This window comes from Cydia splendana, unplaced genomic scaffold (assembly GCF_910591565.1).
Source record: "Cydia splendana unplaced genomic scaffold, ilCydSple1.2 scaffold_47_ctg1, whole genome shotgun sequence".
NCBI classification, from domain to species: Eukaryota; Metazoa; Arthropoda; class Insecta; order Lepidoptera; family Tortricidae; genus Cydia; species Cydia splendana.
The window spans coordinates 625446-650475 of record NW_026946890.1 but is presented as its reverse complement, the minus strand read 5'-3'; the positions used below and the strand labels follow the sequence as shown (position 1 = coordinate 650475).

At 39.9% G+C, this 25030-nt stretch overlaps 1 long non-coding RNA gene across 1 annotated transcript; it reads left to right on the top strand.

Moving 5' to 3' along the window:
- Nucleotides 1-353: 353 nt before the first annotated feature.
- Nucleotides 354-1221, top strand: LOC134805652 (uncharacterized). The gene is made up of 2 exons (XR_010146343.1): nt 354-609; nt 1031-1221. It is a non-coding gene; the product is annotated as an uncharacterized LOC134805652 (long non-coding RNA).
- The last annotated feature ends 23809 nt before the right edge of the window (nt 1222-25030 follow it).

The window sequence follows — 25030 nt, the reverse complement described above, 5'->3', positions numbered from 1 at the left end:
CGGCTGTCAAATCTGTCGATTTCCGTAGCACAACTTGTACCCGCGACTGCAACAGCCGCGTAGAGAACTCAAAGTCGCGGCGCGACTCATCAGTGTTCCCCGATGGAATCAAAGTCTAAACATAAATGCTATTTACATGTGACAACACTGAATCGGAAACAGGGTTGCGCTATTTCATTCGTTCTTTGGTGGTAAAAAATCTAGTTTATTGTCGATGGTTAAGTTTTTCCTGTCAAAGTCAAGGAACTTTCAAATTTTGTCAACATTTAATTACGAGAAAAAATATGAAAAAATGTAAGTAATAGAGCCTTATATACTAAATTTTGATAATATTCCTTAAAATATATAAATAATATATAGTTTATTAATTTCTGTTTAATAAACCTTTTAAATAAAATATTTTTGTAAATAACTATAATTAATGGAATTGCTATTATTGGTTTGGTTCTCATATTCCTGTTGTAAATTGTGTTTTTTTTTTCAGAATAAGTCCAGCATTATCCTAGACACGATTGATATCCCAGCACCCAAAGGAAAATATTGTTAACAGGAACGTGCCAACGGGACCCGAAGTGGAGAGTCAGGAAAAGAAACACACTAGGCAAGCTTGTAGGTTTCAAACGCGGAGCTGTCCGTTTCTAAAGTCACTAAGATGTGAGAAGCGCTTTAGCTTTAAGAACACCACCGAGGAAGTGAACTATTATAATAACCATAATGGTTATGGCATACCTATCTATAATTCATTTTTTTTAGCATTAGAAATAAGGTAAACAATCTTGATGTGTCTTTTAATTGAAAAACTCATTTTAAAAATAAGTTACAGCAAATATGTAACAATTATGAATCTAATACGATCATTTATATTTTTCTGCTTTCATAAGCAAATATTGTGCCAATAATGGATGGCATGTGTGTGTACTGTGTAACTGTTTATGATTTGACAAATTGATATGAAAAGCTTATTTCATAGTCCTCGATGAAGTCACGACCATATTTTATTTTTTTGTTTACAAACCAATTTTCTTTCCAGGGTGATATTTAATTGTCCTACGCCGCATGTCGAATAAAAAGGATGAGAGAAAATACTTTTCAAGGGTAATAAAGAAGATTCTTACAAATTCTCTATTGTGGTTCTAGATGTTAATAATATATTAGGTTTAATAATAAGAAGTCGAATATTGCAAGAATATATAAGGCAAAGCAATATACTATTAATTTAAATATTGCTTTTTTTTTCACTCCTGTATTTTTTACCTGAAATTAAACAAACATAAAGTAGGTAGGTACCTACAACTCATAGAAGCCATGATTAGCTCCCCAAGGCCCACTTCATACCTAATGCTGACAGCAACGTATCATAGCATGATCGTATCAGGCCCTGTCAAACATGAAGTGAAACATCTAGAACGCGGGTATGATCTAGAGGAGTTTCAATATGGTAGACCATATGATAACCGTACCTATGCTACGCAGACTATGACATGAGCGTAACGACTCCTTCAAAATATTGTTGGTCGGGTCGCGAATTTACAAAAGCTATACTATTTCAGTCACGACTCAGATTATAATAGGTGAGCTTTTGTTTATGCATATTAGTTAACAATACCTATACCGTGTCGGTAAAAAGTAGTCACTGAAATGGATTAGCTTTTTGCATACATATTTTCATATATTATTCACGCCAAAACCTAGTCGAGTTTAGTAAGTTCAGGCACGTTTGAATGTGATATCTAAATTTTAATAATACTTATTTACTCAAATGGTTTAGATTTTGTCGCGATATATTTAAACATTAATGCTCTCACAATACCTAGTCGAGCGGAATCTCGCCGTCATTATTCAATATTATTCATCGAGTATTATTTGTACGACACTAAAGTTCACTGAATATTGATTTCAACAATTATTTTTTTACTAAATTACTTTTCACCTAGTATTCATGTAAATTGCCAAAAAAATAGTTTAGGTTAGTTTGATCTGCAACCTCCAAGAAAACGAAATGTTGCTGGAAAAGTGGGTTAGGTTAGGTTAGAACTGCGACCCCCAAGAAAACGAACTGTTACCAAAAATGTGGGTTAGGTTAAGTTAGACCTGCGACCCTCAAGAAAATGAACTGTTGCCAGAAAAGTGGCTTAGGTTAGGTTAGAACTGCAACCCCCAGGAAAATGAACTGTTGCCAGAAAAGTCGTTCTATGTAAAACAAAAAGTCGGTTCGCTGTTTGGTCGCAGTTCACCTAACACGCTCTTCCTCGCTTCGCTCGTCGTCGTACCTATCTTGACTCAGTGAACTCTGTCAAATGACTAGACGATATCGTATTAATAAATATCTAGCAAGTTGAATGATTTGACCATAGAAATGTACTCAAAACGTTGTACACATAGTAATAATCTACATAACAATAATTCTATAAAGTAAAACGTCGTCATGATGAAAATTTGGCGAATGTTGGTTGCCAAAGTAAATCATCTGCGAAAAGTTGTCTGGCAAGTGAAATTCGGACAATAAAACTTCGGAGAAAAGGCAGAACACCGTAGTAAATCTTGGTCCTTAAATAAGTCATCTACTTCGTTATGTACCAATGTATTACAAAATACAGTCTACTTATAATTGTATTACGATTTCACATTAAACATGTCCTAATAAGAAATCTCAACTGATATAGTTCTTAAATGAAAAAAAAATTAGGCATTTTTAAGTAATTAGCACGAACGGTAGTTAATACAATACAATCGGAGTCATTACTAAAATATTATTCAAGTTTAGATCGCAACAAACTAGCATTTGTAGCAACAATATCCATATTAATTTAGCCAACAAAGTCTATACGATTTCAGTAAATTTCTGTACTGTAATGGATTAGGGTTTGGTCAAGTTTTGTCCAAACAAAAGCTAATCCAGTTCAGTTCGCATCTGGACCTTATCAGTATAGGCTTTGTAAATTCGCGAAAATATGTATGCAAAAAGCTAATCCATTTCAGTGACTACTTTTTACCGACACGGTATAGGTATTGTTAACTAATATGCATAAACAAAAGCTCACCTATTATAATCTGAGTCGTGACTGAAATAGTATAGCTTTTGTAAATTCGCGGTCGGGTCGGTCCAGTCACGTCACGGTATGGTGTTGGCAGGGGACGGAATGGTTTAGTGGGTGATGACTGATAATATTTCATACAAAGCATGATTTTGAGCCGGACATGATCCTGTTACAGCCACGTATTACATTACATCATTCTGTTACAGTACGATGCAGCGGGCACAGGCCACATGTAGGTATGTTTTGTTGAAGTCGAGGAAGGTTCCAAACGGTACCTAAATAGTAAGAGATTGTTGAAATTAGACATCTAACCGTGATCCTAAATACTACTACTAAGACTATGGCTTACTTAATAAGTTGGATAGTTTGTTTTGAACATTTGTACCTTTCCACCTCATCGGCTTCGTTTATGTACAAGCAAGCGGGCTCCGTTGTTAGGTTGATGAAAGTTTTGTGTAAGGAAGTCTTAGGATTACTTTTACAAACTTACGAACCTGAATTGAAATTTAAAAAATCCTACATATGTACCTATTTACTTAATTGAGTACCTACAAGCTAGCTGTTTGAAATTAAAGTTGTAAACATGATGGGTGTGTTGTGGTACTTGTAGGTATCACCGTGCATAATCGATATAACAGTGCGTAAAGCGCATTTAGTGATTATTCCATACTTCCTTATCCCTTAGGGCAATAAGTAATTATACAAATTATATTATTACATAATATATGAAACTTGTTTTTAAGTTATAATTATCATGAGTTCAGTTAAAAAAGTACAAGCAAACCACCCGCGAGAGCGAGTCGCGTTATAAAGTCGCGTAGACTTCAACTCGCGGATTGACATAAAGCCGAGAGAATATTTTGTCTCAAAATAGGCAGTTGTGCTACGGATTTTAGTTCAAAGTCGCGATCGTTGTCATTTTCTGACAGTGATACCTGATCGCGAGATTGTCGCGGCTCTCGCGCGTGAGTTGTGCTGCCAACACGCGACAAGCCGCCAAGTCGCGCCGATCTGTCTCTTCTCGCGCCTGTCGCGGCCAGTTGTGCTAGAGGTGCAGGGAATCACAGGGAGAATTAGTAGCGCCTAGAGAGGTTTTACTAAGTATCGAAGACTGAGGGTCTATTGTGTTTCTAGGCTATCTCTATGGGACACTAGATCTAATTTTGTTTGGTGGTTTAGTTTGTGTAAGGTTTTTGGCATCCGGTTATCACTGTTATCAGCAATCATTATTCTATGCCCTTACTTTTATGAATACGGCTGTGTGTAATAATTAAAAAGTTAATAAATAGGTAAAAAAAAACATTGGAGAGTAAGTCTCTTTGTTTATCGAGACTATTTATTTGGAAGTGTCGTAGTCTCTCTGAATAAGAAGTGTAATGGCTAGCTAGTCGTGTGGGGTTGTAACTAGTTATGTATATTATTTGTATTTATTTATTTGCTGAATATGGGTTTACAAAGGTGTACAATAACATATTAATTAGTTCAACCATACCCTGCTTGGTGTATTAATTAATTGAAATGTTTTTAAATTTAGTATTGAAATTTATTTGAATTTCATGTTTTTATTATGTAATTTTATTTTAAATGTACTTATATGGAATGGACATCTCTGGAGTGGATTGATTTCATTCATTCATATACCAAAGAAATCTCCTCTGCACTCTCTTTCTCTTTCCAATGCGATGAATAGTGAGGCCGCTAGACCGTGCTACAGTGTTCTAAGATGTTACAAACGAAGCAGTTATAAGAAAAGGATATAATCTGTTGCTGTTCGAAATTGTTTACCAGGCCTTATGATAGAATCTAGCATTATATATAGAAATATTTTAAAAAAATTGCCTCAATATACAACCTCAATGCATGGTACAAAGCTCATCTTTTTGTCAAATATAACTCCAAGGTTTTTGATATGGTCAAATTCACTAAATTACTCTCTAGCGTTGTGGTAGAACGAATGTATACAGTTCAAATTTGTTGTAAATTTCATATGTAAACATTTTATGATATTCGACTGCATGGAGTTCTCAGCGTAGACTATTGATTTACTCTGTATAGGCCGCTTTAGGTACTAATGTTCCACGTAACCAGGTGTAGGAATTTGTCTAGCAAACTATAAATCGTCGGCGTATAGACGCGGGCAGAAATATACAAAACTATTTGGAATACAAATAATAAAAATATTTAATACGATTGCATTAACCTGGGATCCCTGCAGAACTCCGGAACTAATGTCTCGCATTAGCTCCTTGATCTCAATATGATTTTAACCACGGGAGAAGAGACCATAAATATCTTAATGAGTCAATTTTGTGATAAGTAAAGTATGGAATGAGAAACGCGACCAAATGCCTTGCTATAATCGGTGTTTTATACGTCTGATCATCGATAGCTTCAACGACATATTCGGGAAAATACATTAAATTGTTAACTACATGTGGGCCTAGCTCTGGCAACCTTGTGCTGGTGATCAGTTATAATTTCGCTAAAGTGTAACTCAATGAATGATCATACTAGAGACTCAAACACTTTTGAATGGATTGAAATTAATTGGTAATTGGAAACTACTAACTAGTGTATTATCATAATATTTATGAATTGGAATAACTTTGGAAAAGTGCGCAACTCTTGGAAATTTGCCATAATTCAATGAGTCATTACTTATAAAAGTAATAATTTATTTAGACATTCAAATACTATTGTTAATACATTTACAAAATAAGTCATGAATTCATACAACAGTCAGCATAATGTACAGCACAATAATAACTAATCTACAATGTACAATTTCTTATCATGTATGATTTAATCAAACTATAGTTACAATTTATACTATAAAGAACTATAAGTAAAACTAAACCTAAACGAACCTATACTAAGCCTACTAACTACCTACTCGAACAACCCACCCCGCATCGCTCCCGGCGAAAAGGTGCCCATCACGCTAGCCGCGTTTCCGCGTTGAATCGCGATATTCGCGATAGACAACCTCTGCGCTAGGAACGACCCGGAGCGGGGGTCGAGACCCCTCTGCTGCAGGCGACGCCCCAGCTCCCCAAGAAAGGTTTTCGCCTCCGCGCACCAGCACCCAGACGTCTCCACGGCAAGGGGAACGAACAAGAAATTTGACAGCCCGGAGTACTTGTCCCTCTTTAGGGACGCCGCCTGCTCAGCGGCTGCTCCTGCCGACCGCACGGTGCGGCCAAGGTGCGATGCGGCGAACGTACTGACGCAGGTGGCATCCCACAAAAGGCACTTACCTCTTTCCCACGGCACCAGAGTCAACCCATCCGGCCTTTTGCCATCCGACCGACTAAGACCCGGTGGCTCCAGCACACAAGGGACATTGGCTGACAACAATGCCCTTCGGATAATATCATTTAAAGCGTGGTGCCGTGGGAACCTCCCTGCGCACCGGCAACAGCTCAAGGCATGGTGCCCGCTGCTCTCCACCATAGTACCGCAGATGCATATATGTGGTTGACAAACATCGCAGCCCAGACGGAGAGCAACGGCAACCCGCAACGAGTCATTGTCGAGTAGGGTGCCTAAGTTCGGAGAAGGGAGGGCGTGCAACCAAGCACCAGATTCCGGCACTGAAGCCGCGTTCAGCCTGGCCCTATCAACACCAGAAGCGTTATTTAGAAGGCTATCAAACAGCCGCTTAATTCCGACCTCGTCCCACAAGCGCTGAAGGAACGGCTTTTCAGGCACCGGCGCGCTCGGGTTGAGCGCCTCCCAGGCCGACAACGCAGCGGAAGCGAAAGGTATTGTGGCCTTGCCACCATCTACGGATAAAATCTTAGTAACAAGGTCTACTACCCCCGCCGCCGATGCCAGGAAGGCCGGAAGGCACACATCCCGCACGCGCCGTATGCCAAATCCGCCACTCCGTATAGGCAAGGAAGCCAGGTCCCACTGGTCCGAATTCAAAGCGACATTGAGCACACACTCAGCACACTCCTTCACCACAAGGTCGAACGATTCAATGTGGCCGGGGTGCAGCCAGGCAGGTACCGTACGCAGAAAGTACATTACCTTGGGAACTGCAAAGCAAGACCTCAGCAAGGTGAGTGCCACATGAGCCGAGAGCTTTTTTAGCCTCTCACCAGCGGATCTAAGAAGCTGCTCTCTCGCCTTGAAAGCTTCAGGTATAGCTGCAGGGAAAATCGGAGATCCCAGAAGATCAAAATTTTGGGCAGATAACTCCTTAACACCAGGGAGTAAGGTACCAAACAAAGTAAAGGAAGGTTGAGAGATGGCGCTACAGGGAAAAAACTCACACTTACTGGAGTTGCCCTCGAGTCCCAGCTCCCGGAAAACAGGAAGCAGAGCAAGTAGATCCTGTTCGACCTCCTCTGGCCTACCCCCCAGAGTGCCGTCGTCGAGGTACCAGATGTTTAATGGTGAACGACATCTGGATATGGCTTTTTGAATAGCCAGGCTGAAAACTAGGGGGCCAAGCGGGTCACCCTGCTGAGCACCGACCTGAGATGGAATGAGTGCACCATTAAAGAAGAGCTTGGAAGGGGACGAATAACATTGATGTAAGAAAGGGTAGAGAGCTGGAACTTTCTCCCGAACCTCTGCTAGAAGAGTGTCGCGTTCTAAAGAGTTGAACGCATTCCTAATGTCCAGCTTGATGATAATACAATCCGCATTATTCGGGTCGAGCGCGAAGGCTCGAACGGCGTGGATGGCAGCCTCACAACCCAGTTTTGTCCCAAAGCCCAGCTGGCATGGTTGCAAATAGGGTGCCATTTCGTCTCGCACGGCATAGCAACCGAGCTTTGCAGTTAAACGGCGGAAGACGCTGCCGACAGCAATAGGCCTTAAACCGCCATCCTTTTTCGATAGTGCGCATAAGGACGCACCGTACATATAAGGACATACCAAGGGGTTCAGCTGACCACTAAGGAGGAAGTTACACAGTCTAGTCAAGCACTCCAGCAACCGAAGGCCATTCTCGCCAGCAGAACCTGAAATAAGCTCCTTCAGATGCGATGGGTGAATACCATCCAAGCCTGCTGCCGAAGCACTGTTAAAGGAGCCTAGAGCCTGTGCAACCTCCTCCGGCGTGACTGTGAGAGGTGGGCAGGATCTGTCTGGTTCTGGTGGAAACAACAACGGCCGGGATGGGGCAGGGTGTTTTAACTGCAAGTTGGCAAGGGTTTCAGGGCTCGACGGTGCCACAGTATCGTCCGACATCAAAACCCTGACTGCACCCCTAAGATCGCCCTCGAAAACTTTCGACTCGATAGATCTCAGGACCGAGTGCGGCCTTAAAACCACCGACTCGGCTTCGACGCCCAAAGTATCGATGACCCCCACCGATGCGATGTTACGCTTCACTTTTGTGGTCAAGTTACCCGGACCAGTTGCTTCTGGCGCTTTCAATGCGGCATAGGCAAAGGATAGTAACTCGAACCACTCTGACGTACCATTGGTATCGATGCATCTATCGATCACATCGCACAATTTGCCCGCAGCAAGGTTTCGAGCTCCTCTAGGGATGTGACGCAACACCCGCACCGACTTCCTAAAGGTGGCCAGGTCCTCAAAACCCGAGGTACTACCACTGTCGTCCGAGAGCACGCGCCGCTGCTGCTGCACCGCAACTGAGGGGGAGGGGGAGGGAGAGAGCGTCGTTCGGGGCACATCTTTGTGTATGTAGGAGTCTAATTAGTATTTGCTTATTTTAATTGTAACATTCCATTACTGAACGCAACCTTTAGCGTGTGATAAGGAGAGCGAGTGTGTGTGAGAGGGAGAGGGGAGATGAGAGCGATGGCGGATTGCGAATTGCGTAAAAGTGTAACTTGGTGGAAAAATAAATCATAAAAAGTGATTTCAAGTGAAAGTGCCTTTTATTTTGGACTCCATCCTACAAATCTCGTCCGGGATAACTCGAATGAAGTGGAAATAAGGTGAAAATACGACTACGACGCTTAACGAAGAAGACGACATAACCTAAAAGACGTGTGGCCCGCCGCTCGGCGGCGCCGATAACGAAGCATAATCTATAAGAAGACGATCACGATAAGAATTCAAGATGACCGACGAGACAACAAAGCCCATGAGCGCATTCTTCATGACCGAAGCCGTTCCAAAATTCAGCAGCGAGGACCTGACCTACAGTTCGACAAAATGGACACAAGACATCGAGGACAATGCAGAGATATTTAGCTGGACTGCACAACAGAAGTTGATTATTGCACGAAAATCTCTGACGGGTACGGCGGAGCTGTGGTTGAAAACCGAAAAAGCCTTTAAATCGTATGATGATCTCAAAGCGGCACTCGTGAAAGAGTTTCCGGATAGCATCAACTCAAAAGAAATGCACGAAACCATGAGTACGCGGAGAAAGAAACCCAGCGAAACCTGTTATCAGTATATGCTAACAATGAAAGAACTTGAAAAAAGGGCTAAGTTTCCTGACTATGTGTCCATACAGTATATCATTGACGGTATTCCAGATAGTCAAGTCAACAAAATGTGTTTATACGGAGTGACTACGTATACGGCTTTAAAAGACAAGCTGGCTATTTATGAGGCCATGAAACTAAAGATGAAACCTCGTCAAGAGTCTCGGAATGAAGGTTCGCGCACTGAAAATACAAAAAACAATCATCAGAGATGCTTCAAGTGTGGCGAGCCGGGGCATTTGGCTAGTGGGTGTTCGAGCGACATAAAGTGTTTCCGGTGTAATTCCTATGGGCATATTGGCGTTAATTGCAAGGCCAGTATCAGCGGAAGCAAAGATGGCGGCCTAGCAACAGCATCAACTCCGCGCAATGTTGGTAATACAGGAGGAAACAACGCGCGCGAGCGGCGATCGATGTTTGCCGGAGCCGAGTTCACAGAGGGCGCTGTACGTGAGAACCAATGTAAATGCTGCGTGGAACAAAACGCTCAATGGAATGAAACGTCACAGGTCAGTTCAATCATTCTATTTGACACTGACGTTTCTGACAGTGACAGTTATAAGTTGGAGAGACCCAATGTTTATAATGTGAATGACGACGGTTCGTTTAATAAATCCACGAAGATGATTAAGATTGCCGATATTGAAGTGAAGTGTTTAATAGATACGGGCAGTGACCTTAACTTGGTTTCGTTTGATTTGTTTACAGACTTGAACAATTTGAACGTGAACATTCAGTGTTGTGAACGGGAGGAGACGACGTTGACGGGATTAGGTGGTAAGGTGTATGCAATCGGTAAGTTTACTTACAGTTTAGTAATGGATGGTCAGTGTTATGATTTTGTATTTTTTGTTGTACCTACGGGTACCATGCCTTATGCAGTTATTTTGGGTCAGCCTTTTATTGCCAACACAGTGATTATAATTGATGGAGGTGCAATTGCAGTGAGGCCACGGACAGGCGATATCATAGACTGGTGGTGCCTGTTTTCGACAAACGATTCTGAGAGTCCTTTAGTCCAGGAACTGAGAGCATCTTATCAACCAAATAAAATAAAAGATGCCCCTATTAAACTGAGAATAGTGTTAAAAGATGATATCCCAGTTGTGCAACGACCACGGCGATTAGCTCTTAAAGAAGAAGAAACAGTGAGATCACAAATTAAAGAATGGTTAGATAAAGGTATTATACGACCTAGTTATTCGGAGTACGCTAGTCCTCTGGTGTTGGTGAAGAAAAAGGACGGAACTACCCGAGTTTGTGTGGATTACAGAAAAATCAATCAAAAGATGATCAAAGATGAATATCCACTTCCAGTGATTGACGATCACATCGACAAATTGAGTAAAGCCAGGGTCTTTAGTACGCTAGACCTCAAGAATGGATTTTTTCACTTGCCAATTGAAGAGGACTCAATAAAATATACATCATTTGTGACGAGTAACCCAGAGGGCCAATATGAGTTCCTGCGTGGGCTGCGTGCCCCCTTTGGCTTGTCAGTATGCCCGAAATACTTTATGAGATATATTAACATTATCTTTAGAGAGTTCATCATGGAGGGAATAGTACTGATATTTATAGACGACCTGATTGTCTTGGCTGAAGATGAAGTACAAGGATTGGAGCGTCTGAAGAAAGTGTTGAAGGTAGCGGAAGAGTATGGTTTAGAAATAAACTGGAAAAAAACTCAGTTGCTGCAACGAACGGTGGAGTATTTAGGCCACATTATAACAAATGGAACGGTGAAACCTTCAAAAGAGAAGACTCGTGCAGTACATGAATTTCCAGAGCCCACCAGCGTAAAAGAAGTACATAGCTTCATAGGACTCACTTCATACTTTAGGAAGTTCATTCCAGACTATGCTATAGTAGCAAGGCCATTGACTGAGATTGTAAGAGTGGGCGAATTTACATTTGGAGTGGAACAGAAGCGTTCATTTGAGAAATTGAAGGCAATACTATGCAGTGACCCAGTGTTGAAGATATTTGACATGCAGTTGGAGACAGAGCTGCACACAGACGCATCAAAGTTAGGATATGCAGCGATTTTACTACAAAAAGATCCTATAGATGGTCAACTTCACCCAGTCCACTATATGAGTAGAAAAACCACAGAAGCACAAAAAAAATGCAGTAGTTATGAGTTAGAAGCTCTCGCAGTGGTAGAGGGAGTAAGAAAATTCAGAAAATATTTAATAGGAATACCATTCAAGATAGTTACTGACTGTGAAGCTTTTCAGAAGACGCTGACTAAGAAAGAAGTGTGTGCTAAGGTTGCCAGGTGGATCATGTTCTTGCAAGACTTTGATTTTACTATTGTACACCGGTCTGGGGAAAAAATGCCACATGTGGACTCATTAAGCAGAAACATTTGTTTTGTTAATTCAGAATTGCATGCCCGCATACAGAAAGCACAAGAAGAAGATGACCATTTAAAAACCATCAGAGAAATATTGAAGGAAAGGACATACAATGATTATTTTGTCGAAAATGGGGTGATTTATAAGGGTATAGGAAAAAAGCTGGTGGTACCGGAAATCATGGATGTGGAAATGATCAGAAGAACTCATGGAGTAGGGCATTTTGGGAAAAAGAAGATCATGAATATTTTGGAAAAGGATTATTACATAAGTAAGTTGGATAGTAAAATTGATAAAGTTTTGTCCACATGTGTACCCTGCATATTGGCCAGTCGTAAGTCAGGGAAAAAGGAGGGGCTTCTAAACCCTATAGATAAAGGAGAAACGCCTCTGACTACCTTACATTGTGATCATCTGGGGCCCCTGGATGCTACCAAAAAGATGTATAATTATATTTTCACGGTTATTGATGCCTTCACCAAATTTGTTTGGATATACCCAGTTAAAACAGTATCAAGCAAGGAAACGGTCGACAAGCTAAAAATGCACCAGAAGGACTATGGAAACCCTTATCGCATAGTGACCGATAGAGGAACTGCCTTTACCGGAAAGGAGTTTACCGAATACTGTGATGAAGAGGGAATCGAGCATATCAAGGTAACAACCGGAGTACCTCGGGGGAATGGCCAAGTGGAGAGGATTCACCGGGTCATCATATCTGTTCTGGCAAAGATGTGCATTGAAGAGCCTGGTCACTGGTACAAATATGTCAGTAAGGTACAGCGGGCAATCAATAGTACACATCAGAGATCCATTTACACATCACCCTTCGAGTTGCTAACTGGCACAACATTAAAACTCAAAGAAGAGCTTAAGCTGGTGGAACGATTGGAAGAAGAAAGTAGAAACGAGTTCATTGAAAATAGAGAAGAGCTGAGGCAGCAAGCTAAGGCACAGCTATTAAAAATTCAGGAAGAGAACCGCAAGACCTACAATAAAACCAGAGTAGCAGGGCAACCCTACAAAGAGGGTGACCTGGTAGCCATTCAACGTACACAATTTGGTAATGCCTTAAAATTGAAACAAAAGTTCTTTGGTCCATACCGAATTATAAAAGAATTGGGAAGAGACAGGTATGAGGTGACAAAAGTGGATAATAGCTCAGAGGGACCAAAGAAGACTACAACCGCTGTGGATCATATGAAACGGTGGGCTTAGTGCAACAGTACCAGTCAATATAAGTGTTGGCGATAAAGGGTGTGACTGTGAAATAACTGTACAGAGTTATATTTCTGTTTTATTTTCTTTTCATTTTCATAAGGTGACCAAGTACCATTGCATACATCTTTCTTGGAGTTTAATCATAATATAACAAGTAGGTAAAAAATTGTAGAAGTAAAATTTAATTAAAAAAAAAAACATTACTACCTGTTAGTATAAAGAAGCAATCTGTTACTGTTGTTAAATGTTTCTCTTAGATTTTCTTTTGTATGAGAATTGTAATTCTATTCAAAGAAGTAGTAATTAGTGTATAGTGGTGGTGGTAGATTGTAAACAAAAGAAATGTGATTTCTCTGAGACTGTGTCTGATACTCATTACATTTAAGTCACAACTGTTTGTTGTAGAATATAGTAGATAATTTAATAAGCCTTGGCTCAGGCTGTGGGCAGCCTGAATTACAGGACGGCCGATTGTAGGAGTCTAATTAGTATTTGCTTATTTTAATTGTAACATTCCATTACTGAACGCAACCTTTAGCGTGTGATAAGGAGAGCGAGTGTGTGTGAGAGGGAGAGGGTAGATGAGAGCGATGGCGGATTGCGAATTGCGTAAAAGTGTAACTTGGTGAAAAAATAAATCATAAAAAGTGATTTCAAGTGAAAGTGCCTTTTATTTTGGACTCCATCCTACATCCCCATTTGTGCCCAATATGCACTTTCAGCCCATGTTCAGTAAATGTGCGCGGAGAATTAGGGCAATGGGGACACCGCACACGGGTAGGAGCCTGCATCTAAACGACTACAAAATTAAATAATACAAAAATAACATTAAATTCATATACAGTAATTTTAAACAATAATAAAAATCCCAATCAAAGGCAAACAAAACGACTACACACATAAAATAACTTAAAATAAGTCTCGTGTAAAATTATAAAATTAGGCCTAAAATCATATTCACATTAATTTACCTAACTTCACTTTGCAAATACGAAGTAAGTATTTAACGTGATTACATGGAATGTATAGAAAAAACAATCATAGTAGAAAATTATAATAATAATGTCAGACTAGTTAAAACAACTGCAATAAATTATCCAAATAATTTTCAATAAAAATTCAAAAGTCAAAACTATTTAAAATAAATTATTTTAAAAAAAAGGGGACCAATAAATTAAAATTTAAATGTTCAATTACACAAGTAAACATAAAAGCCGTATGTCAAATTGAATTCTTAAAATAAAAATAAATAAAACTACAATAACATAAATGTCACAAGATTATTACAAAACTAATGAAAAAAAAACATACTACTGAGAACCTACTATAAACGTACGCAAAAATCTAAGTTAACTTAATTAAAAAGATGAAAAGGAAAAAATAAAGTTCTATGTTTTATCCGAGATTAGAACCCGGGACACTAGGATGCATGCCGCTTTTGTAGTCTTCCCGAAATACCACGACGCCAGCACAACACGCTGCGAGGACGGTGAATTATGTAAACAGTAGGTACGCCACAATACCGATGCCGTAACTGTACGAGTAGTAACTGTAGTAAGGTAGGAACACACAAAGCGTCAAGCCACCCTCCAATTGAAAATAATAACGACGATTTAACTGCACTCCAATAATAACACTGATAATAGTCCGCTTAATCACTGTCGCTCGTCACCCATATCGCTGCCGCTCCGCGCTGTGCAATGCATTTTCGGCCCACAGTTGTGATTAGTGCCTTATATTTACATACATCTTGTGAAGTGAATGTGTATATGAAAGGTGAAATGCCGCCACGTAAATACACTGCTACGACAAATCGCTTGAGGATTGCAGGGTTCCAGTATTCCCACAGGTGCGTTCCACTCCCCACATTAAACCATCACTTTATATGCACACAGATACACCTTTGACAATAAAAGTTTCAGGTGTCCCTTTCGGTCCAGATCCTTGAATGGATATCCAATGTTTTTAAGTATGGAATCACAGTCAATAAATACAGATCCTAAAATCGTTCTGGATTCGTGTCACTTAGGTACTTCACACGTTACATCCTCTGAAATGAATTACATATCTGAGGCTGGTTAGATGCAACAGTCATTCCATTTGCCATGAAAGCCGGATATTATGTCCCTGAGCAACTACGTTTATTCGTATCAAAACACCAAATATCTGGAACTAACTTGCAATCAGTTTTCAAGCATGTTAATAATTATATGAATCATAACAGTGCACAATCAATTTGTCACTACTTATTTTTAATAAAAAAAGAAAGAAAATAAATACGCGGGCGGATTTTCATCTAAAGAGTTCTCATACTTTTTGTAACGAATTCTAACATTGTTTTCCTTTATTTCTTTAAGTATCCCAATCCAACCTTTGGTGAACCATCATATGATGAGATACCTTCTCTTACTTGATTTATTAAAGACACAAATTATAATATTGTCGTAATCAGTTGCATAAAGTGGGGCAAGATTGTATTTACGAGGATTAAGATGACTCTTTTGTTTGAAATTCAATTTGTAATACCTACCTAATGGGTGGCTAATAGAGATCAATTTTATTTAGTACCTATACCCTCAGCTGGACTGACTTCAAAATCTGAAGTAAGCCTAGTGAGTACTAAATCAAGGATGTTATTTTGGTTATCGGAAACGTAATTATAATTATGTTGCTTGAAGTTGTTAAGGGACGCTGGCAAGTCCCTGGCCAGACTAAGTTATCCACAAATCATCTAAGAACACACTACTGAACACTCCTTCATGTAATCATATCTCTGTAAGTATCTACCTACAATGATGTCATAATAACAATAACTACATATCTACATTCCTACAAAATGACGGTTTGTGACAACATGTGATTTGAAATTTGTAAAGATTTTAATGTTAAGTATACAGGAAATAAATATGACGTGGAAAATGGTGGAACATAATCTTAAAATTAATTCAGATGATTTAAAGTTTGAGTGTCCCGAGTTCAATTATAGTCCGAATTATCGCCTTTCCTAAAGTACATGTCCGCGACGCGTAAGAACCGTTCGTTGCGGGTCCAAATGGCTTTTGTTAAGTACTGTGTTTAATACGGGCCCGAGGTTGCCTGGGATGTACTTATGTTAAATTCCTCTAATAGTTATTACTGTGTATAACTAAATATGTGACGTTCCACGGGAAAAGGTACCTTATGAGGGTTTCTAGTTTCGGAGATATTAAATGTTTTGTAAAGAGGTGAAAAAATGCTCAATTTTTTTTTATTGTGTGATCTGAAACCTTAATGCGTAACGTTTGTTTACCTGTTTTTATTTTTGTTATAAGTTAGTTATAAGCCTAGTAATGTCGTCTCAGAGTTTAGTAGAAAAGGTACCTTATGGAAAAAAGATTGAAAATTCCCAAAAAAACTAGTCAATACGGGAAAAGAAGTTTGGTAGAGAACTGTATTAGCATTCTGCAAAACTAATTTGATAATTTCAGTTCTGGTTGGGGCGCCTCGCAAATATTATAACCGTACATATACCGACATCACAAATCCAAGTAGACTGCTATTATACCAAAGTTACTCTCGTCAAGTCTTTCTTAACTAGAATAATCTTCATTTGGTTTGGTCGCATGCAGTAAATCAGCCATTGGTTTGCTGAAAAATGCCAATACCCGACGCATTACCTTATGGAATATCTGAGGTCATTGAAACTCAATGCCGCTTATCTTCAATAGCAACCGAAATATATTATTGATAAGAAATAGACGATTTATACCATCTTAACCCCAAAATATTATTAGTTTATCCTAACTGTTCCATCATCATCATGCCTCATCATGTAACTTGACCACAAGGTACCTTTTCATTACATACAAATTATTGGTCTTTTTTAAGATTATTATGACGAAGAACTAATTAAATTGGGGGCAGTTTAATGTAAATTAATATTTTCTATTCATAAAAGATAAACTATAATATGATTGATATTTTGTAGTGATGTATTATTAGATTTATTTCCATAAGGTACCTTTTCGTAAATGTATGGAGCAAATACTGTTATTGTTATGTAAGTTTAAAGTGGCATAAGGGGTTAAATATAGTATTTAGTTGGGGTTTTAGGATTTATTTCATTTGAATGACAGAATTTCTTTCATATGTGCTCAGAAAAATTGATTGTGTGTCACATTAAAAGTAAAAATATTCAATTTTGTGATTTTATATGAAAAAGTCAGAAAATACATTTTCACCTCTAAATCGGTATTGTTTTTTGCTTAAACTGTCTGTCAGTGTCGTTTTCTAATAGATAAAATTTAAATCTTGAGAGCTCATTGCAATCAATCGTGAAAATGAAATAAAACTTTATTTTCAAGAGATTGGTTAGTATACACATAAATCAGTCGATATCAAAAGTTTCTATTTGCATTACAGAACAAGTCGCAATATTTTTTTAATCTCAGATATATAAGGCATTATTATTTGTAGTCAACTATGTAACTTACTTCAGGAACATAGTTTTTTAGGCGGCTAAACTTAAAACTTCTCTATCGTAAAGTTGCTCATTTCACAACATTATTTTCAAAAAATCATATCTCTGTAACTACGCAACCTAGAAGGTTGATCTTTTGTGTTATCGATAGGTTATTTATTGTAGATTACTGGGGTATGCATAACTCCATACCCGCCATAAGGTACCTTTGACCGTGGGACGTCACATATTTTCTTAGTTGTACTTTTCTATAAGTAGTGACCCCTGGTGGGTAAATAAGATTATATGTTTCGTGGCCGTAGCGGTTCGTATACCAGTTTTATGGAATAAAAGTGTTTATTAAATAAATTTTGATTCTCATTTGGACATGTTATGCGTTTGATGAGGATGGTATCCTGGCGTCCTATTTTAAATTTCTGGATATATATTCTCACTCCATAGTGGCTCGAACCGCGACCCTATCAATTCACATAGTTAGCCGTGAGCATTTTTAAAATTTCGAGTAGTGAGGATTTGGGGATTCTGACCTACCCTAAGGTACAACGGTGTAGTATCTGACTTTAAAAATAAAATATTATAAATACTTCAGGACCCCCAACCTCAAATATAACAACCTATTTCACATTTGAGATCTATTGCATGGTTTTAAAGCATCATACAAATAAAACTATGATTCAAAAACTTAACTAATGAAGTTAAGGATCTTTCTGAATTAAATAACAATAAATGTTATTTTTTTAGTTTGATTATTATTAATGATTAATAGCCATCATCTTACTTTAAGAAACATCGTCTTAGTTGATTTAAATTTTATATAATGGAATATCGTATCAACACTTGGACAGCCTTTATGTAGGTTTGTTTAAAAGTAGTATATTACTAATATTTATGAATAACATAGATTGTTTTGGTTTTTTAATGAGTCTGAGTATTAGAATCGTAAGCTTTAACGACAAATATATTTTGTAACTAACTTTTCACACCTCTTATTTAAATGTTAAATCGTAAATCGTAAGTCGTAAATAGTAAATCGTAAACAGTAAACAGTCGGCTCGATTCAGGAAATGAATTAGAGATTAACTAGTGTAAAGGAAGGTGAACTCCTGAGACTGTCGCCCCACCAGCGGGGCTCCCCTTCCCCTTGCGCCGCGCCCCGCAGTCGCCGCAGCGCAAGAGTCAACTCGTCCATTTGCCCGTGGCCCACCTCACAGCACGCACATACTGTCGTCTGAGCCTTTGAGATTACGTCAATCAAAAATAAACAATTTTAGTTCAAGTTTTGTCTCATTTCTGAACCCCTCTTAACAGTTCAGAAGTGCGATCGAACTTACTTTAAAAATAAAAACCGGGCAAGTGCGAGTCGGACTCGCGCACGAAGGGTTCCGTACCATAATGCAAAAAAAAAAACGAAAAAAAAAAGCAAAAAAAAACAGTCACCCATCCAAGTACTGACCACTCCCGACGTTGCTTAACTTTGGTCAAAAATCACGTTTGTTGTATGGGAGCCCCATTTAAATCTTTATTTTATTTTGTTTTTAGTATTTGTTGTTATAGCGGCAACACAAATATATCATCTGTGAAAATTTCAACTGTCTAGCTATCACGATTCGTGAGATACAGCCTGGTGACAGACAGACGGACGGACGGACGGACGGACGGACGGACAGCGAAGTCTTAGTAATAGGGTCCCGTTTTACCCTTTGGGTACGGAACCCTAAAAAGTAAACATCACCCGCCCACTACCCTACAAATATTTTATTGCGATGGATAAAGAATCACGTTCGCGCTCCAGGCAGCGTTCGCGCTCTGGGCGACGTTCGCGTACCAGGCGATATAGTAGAAGTAGATCGAGGGAGCGTACTCCAAAAAGGAGAAAATCTAATAAAATTGATGCTGATTTAGTTACGAGGCTTAACAAATAAGAGCGTTTAATGAAAAAAATAGTAAATACATCTGCTCAAGGCTCGGCGACGCACGGTGGTCGGCGCGCCTTGTAAAGGCGGCCATAATTAAAAAAAATGTTAATTATCGTAGTTTTTTTTCGGGAATGAGTATATGATGTAACGAATATTGTTTTTAATAAAATAAAACACTTGTTTCAGTATATAACATGATAAGTATATTAAACTTTTCTCCATTAAAAATCACATCATAAAAAACCTGAAGTCTTTGTTAGTTTTAACTATTAATACATACTAAAAATGCATAAGAAACACTAAAACAAAATAACTAAACTAATACAAATAAATACCTAACCTAAAAATTGCCCCGATTCGCTGTCCGCGGGCAAAAAAAATTAAATACTAAATGGAAAAATCAATCATAAAGATAGAGTATACTTCTATAGAAAAGATAACAGTAAAGCAAACGAAAACAATAAGTGAAGCATTAAATTCTATTCAGTACTAGTTAATAAGCTTAATACGTTACAAGAAAGTGTAGTTTTTTTTTTACGCGGCAATTTCCTCTTGGAGGTTATTAATGGATCCGAGTTTAAAAGAAGCCTGTGAATAAGGTCTTCGTTGGTGTGGGTTCGTGACATTTTTCTGGTATGGTCTCGCCTGAACATCTTTATATTTTTATTTGTTGACTCAGCTGCCTCTTCGGACAGCTCTCCAATAGGAACTAGAGCGTTTTCTATAATGATGGCACCATGTATAAGCACTTTGTGTACTGATGAAGGCAAAGGATACCAGCCATATGCATCCATGAGTTGGCCAGCCGTTTTTGTGGCATATTCTTCAAATTTTCTTACATTGATTGTATAACCAGACGATATGCACTCCAAAATAGTTCCACAATGTTCAATAAGGCTTTGCTGGATACCTGTGATTTCAGCAGACACATCAGAGTGCTTAAAAAATTTCCTCGCAGTATTTCCATCGTTGGATGTGCCACTCCCTCCACTTCGTGCTTTGTCTACAATTAGACCCAACTTCTGCCGAAACTCATCCTGGATTTTTTTCTTTCTCAAAGCTATGTGCTTTTTATCCTCCTCTGATGTAGCGTACCATCTTTTTGTTTCAAGTTTGTACGATAAATGAATAAAATATTCATAAAACCGAATCCACGCATGCAACGGCGAGAGTCCAAATTCCAATTTACTAAAATCAATAGGCCTTTCTATGCTAGAAGGAACGTCTCTCATTTGAGTTGGCACAGCTTTACAAAGGGTGCACGTTGCATTGGAAGTGCCACTGAGTGCGGCACATATTTTCCCATCAAGCATGGTGAGTTGCAAACAGTGATTTATGTTTATTTCTTTGCCGTCTCCGTACTTCACTATCGTAGGCACAAGCTGCTCAATTTTTTCTTGAAAGTATGTTTGTTCGTTAACAGTCTAATCTTTAGTTTCTTTAATAAACTGAAATCGAATTGGCCGGCAGTATCTAGTCGACGATGGGCGCGGGTTTTTCCAAAGCAGCACGGCGTCATCCGATGATGAAGTGGTTGAAATCAATCGAAGAGGTACATACGATGTTACGAATAGGCTTCCGTCTCCGGTCACATCTGAACTGGCGAAGTTTTGCTTATATTCACTATGGCCAGTGCTTCCATCAAAACCCCACTTTCCTATTAACGTAACATCACCCATCGATTCCTCTGGTATAGTACTTAAAACTTCGTTTTGTAGTTCTACGCGAGATGCAGTATGATTCAATAAACTCTGCAATTCCACTTCGCCTGCTGATTCCGTAACTCTGATGATTTCTGGATAACATTTCTTCTTTGCTTTAAGAACTTTTTCATATGAAGGTAAAACAGGATTTTTTCGCGAGTTGATAAACTCACGCAGTAACAAATATTGATGCTTGGTGAGCTTAGCGCCTGTCAGAAGGGAAAGCACGTCGTCAGGGTTTATTTCTTTGGTCTCGTTGTCTGATGCCTTCGTTAAATCGCTGACCGCTGATCCATCAAGATCAGCTAGTGCTGCTAATCTTCTGCGTTTTGACCGCTTGCTACAAGCAGTAAACTCTTTTTTAGGTCGTCCAACTGCAGATGAGGTTCCCGGCGATGATGATTCTTGAACGAATTGAACAGTTGAGGACTTATCGGCCCCCAATTTTATTTTTGGCATATTAACACTTTGCTTTTTATTAAGCCACTCAGAATGTTTCTTGAGAACCGCAGACTTATTTCGCGAAGCGGATTTCCAAATAACTGTAATTCGTTCACAAATATACTTTATGATGTTATCCAAATTGTTGGTGTCCACGTTTTCAGCATCTGGTATCATTTCTATCACATGTTGTATAATTTGAAGACGTTTATCTTTGTCCGAACCACTGAAAGATAGCCAGAGTTCAAATATGAAGCCTCTTGTAAAGGATCCCACGTACTTATCATCTGAAAATAAAAAAATAATAGTGAATTTCGTTACGTATTATTTTTGTAGCACTGCTACGAAGCCGGCTACGCAGGCGTAGCAGGCTTTTAAAAACTAAATACGCAAGTTTACGCAGCAAGACTTTCATGATTATAAATCTAGAAAAAATAAGCTTTAAACTGGTATAAATCTTGTCATTACGTTGGATTAATAAAATAACTAAAACTCCAAGTAAAGAAATAACATTTAAAACAAATCTCATTACAATTTGTCATGGCGTAGACCCTTTATTATTATTATGTTTTTCTAAAAAGAGTGAAAGTTAGGGTGATAAACAAAACTACATACCTGATTCTTGAAGCTCCATATTCATAATAATCAGTAAATACACAAATTCAGCAGAAATTCACCACTAATGACCGATCACTTAATTAGTTGCCGATAAGAGAGCGCGTACAACCGGGAGTTCAGTTCACTTTCGACGTTAATTAGAGAATGAAAATAATGAGTTATCCAGGATCTATTTATACCTCCTTAAAGTACATTTATTAGTGAATAATACTAATGCATTTGACACTTAAAAATAACACATAACATATTTTGAATTATGGCCTAGGGCCAGACCACCGTGCGACGGTGGAAAATAAGTTAAAGGGACAGAAAAATATAACCCCCGCCATTTCAGTTACAGTCGATCCAACGAATGATTGCACTTCGATGTCAACGACGCCACCGATAGCAAGGTCTACCTCAGAGCTTGGCGGCGTTGGCGCCATGTTGTCGGCGGGCGAGCTGACGTCACCGGGGGCGCGCGGGGAGCGTGCCATTCCCCCGTCGCCGCTGCTGCCGGTACCGGCCGCCTTCGCGCGGTGTGCGCCAAGAGAAGCTGGACCTGCCGCTGCCTCTTGCTCGGTAGCTAACTGCGGCGCTTCCACAGTTTGTACATCGGAACAAGGTCAGATGAACAAATTATTATCGGGCTCGGATAATATACCTGTTTTTACCGGAGATGCATCAAGTGACATGACAGTGCAAGTTTGGATAAGACGTTTAGAGGCACTAGCAAAGATATTTAACTGGAATGAACGATTTCTTATTTATCAAATGACGACCAAATTTGCCGGAAACGCTCGGTTGTGGTTTAATTCCCAACAAGATATTGATTATACGTGGGACCAGTGGAAACATAAATTAATAAGTGAAAATCACTTATTAATTGAAGGACGGGCATAGCTTCAAAATTGTATGATTTTGTTAACGTGAAAAGTAGGGTAGATACGAGAGAACTGGACCAGAGTAGGTATTTAAGTCCCCCCGCGGGGGGAGGGGGGAGGGGAGAAAGCCTGGAGGGGGAGGGGAGGACCTGGAGGGGTAAGGGGACCTGGAAAGGAGGGGAGGGGGGACCTCGAGGGGCTGGGGGGAGGGGGTGGGGCCTGGAGGGGGCGGGAAGGAGTGGGAGGGGGTTAGGGGGCGGGGAGGGGTCTGGAGGGGCAAGGGGGTGAGAGGGGAAGGTGAGGGGAGCAGGGGAGGGTGAGAGGGGAAAGGTTGAAAGGGGGAGAGGTGAGAGGGGCCAGAGGGGTGGGGCGAGGGAAGAGGAGAGGTTCAAAAATGCTCCGCTAGATGGCGCTACTTGTTAGTTTGGCAAACAATCCGTCGAATGACGTCACTTGTTCGTTTGGCAAAGATCCGTTAGAGGGCGCTACTTTGTGTAAGTGAGTTTGTTTACGGAGCTTTTAAAAAATACCTACCACCACCTTCCTAGATGGCGCCAGTTCGGTGAGCGAGTGCATCGGGCGGAGGCCCGACGACACCCAGGTCACGTCGCGACATTAAAACGTCGTAAGCGCTGTGAAAAATTCGTATTGCTTACGTCGGTACGGAAGCGGGGCGTGAACGTCGCGACCTAAACGTGTAAGCGCCGTGAAAAATTCATGGCCCTTACGACGTTTTGCTCCATGCCCCTTCGTTCGATCGGCGCGGCACCGAGTAGGTACACTTGCACCGGTTGCTCAAAGCCACGAAAATAGCAAACCGTGGAGCGCACCCGCAGCGCCCCGATGACGTCATGCGATTAGACAAGAGACTCACGCTCACGCCGAAGATAACAGCCGCGCTACTTTGTAAAAGTAACAAAAAGTGACAGGGTGGCCTCCAGTGGCGAAGGTCGGATTCGAACCGGCGCGTCTTTAGCTAACCGGGCTAATGTCATTGTCTGAACATCTAGGCCACCCTGTCACGGTAGAACTGGTCCCAATTTCTCGACTATATGTGAGCCATATCTTAGTCAGACTGGGTATTATGCGAATTTCGCGTGCATCGACGCCAATTTCCTACGGCTCGCCTCTTACGTACTGCTCCTACACCCCGCTCCCCTGTGCCCTGCTCCCCTCTACTATATTTTTGGTTATAAAAGAGCATGTTCAGCCATAGTAAACAGTCATCTTTGCGCTTTCCCACTAGAGTGTCACATCGTGTTGAAATAATATTCTACAACAATGGATCCGCAAGCTTCAATACATACCAAATGTAAGTTTATTTTTAAGTATAGTTGTATCATACAATTTTTTTTAGTATGTCAACTCTGTTCTGTCTTTGTAATTTTTAAAATTCTCAATTGGGAACACTTTTTTGCTTACTTTTTAATATAAAACAATAACAATATTTTTCTTACATCTTCCCCAGCTGACATTAACAGTACCATCACCACTTGGTGCTGCCAGTGCTGGTTGTCCACGACCTCAGGCGGCGGCTGTGACGGTGGCTGTAGCAGCTCCACTTCACAAGCGCCACCAGCACAACCGACACCAACAGCAAAACCACAAGACGATGGGGACAACGGCCACGAGAGCAATTCCAGCGATGAAATGGAATCTTTTTATGAAGAATGTAAAAACGAGTGGATGAAAGCGTTCCAGAAGAATACACTGATTAATAGATGGCGTCTTCCCATGCCATTTCACACATTTAGAGCGGAAGTAGCGAGATTGTTGAAACAATTATATGTCGAAGGTCACCATGACGATTGTCATGTTTACCGGTTAATTGTAATGTGGGATGATTTAAACGATGAAGTCGAAGAGACAGTGGGAGACGCTCAAATCAACTATCAAGACTGGATTGTCTTATTAGGCGGTGTTACAGCGGAGCTTTTTTCACGTGCAGTGTTCAATGCGAAATCTTTTAATTATTTAATCAATGTGATC